This window comes from Hydra viridissima, unplaced genomic scaffold, assembly GCF_058129835.1.
Source record: "Hydra viridissima isolate aposymbiotic clone 2 unplaced genomic scaffold, HvirCarnegie_v1 scaffold_14, whole genome shotgun sequence".
NCBI classification, from domain to species: domain Eukaryota; kingdom Metazoa; phylum Cnidaria; class Hydrozoa; order Anthoathecata; family Hydridae; genus Hydra; species Hydra viridissima.
The window spans coordinates 9,835,090-9,837,589 of record NW_028324313.1 but is presented as its reverse complement, the minus strand read 5'-3'; positions in this window follow the sequence as shown (position 1 = coordinate 9,837,589).

Genomic DNA, 2,500 nt, shown 5'->3' with positions numbered 1-2,500 from the left:
AAAAAACGCTTGTGCGGTTAAAAAAAAACACTTGTTCAGTTAAAGAAACGGTGGTACGGTTAAAAAAACCCTTGTTCGGTTAAAAAAGCACTTGTTCGCTTAAAAAAATAGTTGCTCGGTTAAAAAACCGTCTTACGGTTAAAAAAAACTCTAGTTCGGTTAAAGAAACCGTGGTACGGTTAAAAAAACCCGCTTTCGGTAAAAAAAAAAAAAAAAAAAAGCACTTGTTCGTTTAAAAACACTTGTTCTGTTAAAAAAAAAATCACTTGCTCACTGGAAAAAACACTTGTTCGGTTAAAGAAACGCTTGTTCGGTAAAAAAAAACTCTTGTCCGGTTAACCCTAACCCTAACGGTTAACAAATACCCCGCCGATTAATGAGTTACGCGGCTGCTTAGGAAAATCCTCGGTCGGTTATGAAAACACCCAACCGCTTAACTCTTTCATGCACCAATTATTTTTCTGTAACTAACATAACTCATAAAAAAACATCTACAAAATGACAGTGGTACTATGAAATGTTAAATTAGACTTTTTCTACAGCCTTTTTCAACTCTCATTTATAAAACAATATTGTTTTCAATCGGTTAGAATGCACCATTTGAATTGGGGAAGCTTAGCTTGATTTGTTGTTATACAACAACCCAGCGCATGAAATGGTTAAAGAAATACCCACCTGCCTAAGAAAATACCCAGTATCCTAGGAAAATCTAGTATCCTTAAAAAAAAATAAAACCCTCTGTCTCTTGAACATAAATGCAAAAATCATTTAAAAAAGCAAATTCATTTTCAAAAACGTTTAAAAAGTGTAAACCACTTATTAAAAGAAGACTTTACAAAATACTTCACTGCTATTTAAAAAATACTACACATCTATTTCAGAAATTCCAAACCACACTACAAAATGAATTTCAAAAACATTTGTTTGTTTTCAAGACAGAAGTTTTCATTACAGAAGACGCTGAATCCATTTTAAAAAGATGCACAGTGAAAAATGCCTACTTTTTATTTTTTTCAAAGGCTCGGTCACTTTCAAAAATTGCAGTCCCTTTTAGAAAAAAAAGAAGTCTTTAATTAAGAAGCAAAAGGTCTCTTTAAAAAAGAAATACAAGTTTTCATTTTAAGAATGGTAGATGTGACTTAACCAACAATTTTAACTCACATTTAAAGAAACACATTAAGTCGCTTTAAAATATATAATAAGTCACATTCAAGAAGCTTCATATCACTTTAAAAGGGCTTAAGTCACTTTAAAAGTCTCTTAAATGTCTAGCTCACTCACTCACTCACTCACTCACTCTCACTCACTCACTCACTCACTCACTCACTCACTCACTCACTCACTCACTCACTCACTGCATGATCAAAGTCTTTTAAAAAGACTATTCATGTTTGAAAAGTGCTATTTCACTTTTGCTATTTCCAAATAAATAAAAAGTTTACATCACTCTCAAAAAAATGCAAAGCTGCTTAAGAAAAAGCTAGGTCACTTTTAAAAAAGATAACTTCATTTGTAAAAAGAACATCAAGTCGGTTAAGAGTTCTCTGCTCACCAAAACCAAAACAAAAGGCTAAGTCGCTTTAGAATGTAAAACCAACTGCAAACCATTTTAAAAGGGTTTAAAGCCAGTTTAAAAGTCTCACCAGAGATGTCCAGCTCACTGGAACAAAGTCTTTTAAAAAGATTATTCGCATCAGAAAACAGCTAGCTCACTTTCAAAAGTGTTGCTTTAGAAAGAAGCTAGTTCGCTTTTAGAAACAAAAACTTCATTTCTAAGATGAAAATCGATTAAGAGTTGTCTGCGAAACAAAACCAAAAGCTTATTTGATTTAAAGAAACAAAAAACGTTTAAATGGATTCAAATTCACATTGTGAAGTAGAGCAACTTTAGAAATACAACAAATCACATTTTTAAAATTTTGCACATTGCAAAGGTCGTAAGCCACTTTAAACGCAAGCCTAACCCTAACCCTAACCCTAACGCTATATCATATTTAAAAAAGAGCCTAAGTCACATTAAAAAGGTCACATCATTTAGACAACACGAAGCTGTTAGTCCAAACAACTTGCAGCATCACCATCACCATCATTGTCAGCAGCAGCAGCAGCAGCAGCAGCAGCAGCAGCAGCAGCAGCAGCAGCAGCAGCAGCAGCAGACGACGGAGAAAAAAATGCAAATTCAAAAGGTCTTCCAAGGAAACAGTCTTCGAAATCAATCAGAAAATAACATCATCATTGCAAAACAAAACAAAAAACAAAAGGAGGTGTTTGCATTTAAAAAGCTCTCTCAAAAGACAAACGAATACGACTTACTCATTGATTGGTTGAAACTTGCTGCTAAGATGAGCTTCCTTTTGTTACATCACAGGGATGCATAATTGTACAGCCACAACATCTACCCAGCATTACCTCACTCAAAACTAACTAAACACTGTCTCATTCTTAGAAACGAAACATTGTTTAACTTAGCTTAGAGTAGCTAAGGTTAAATAGGTCTGTT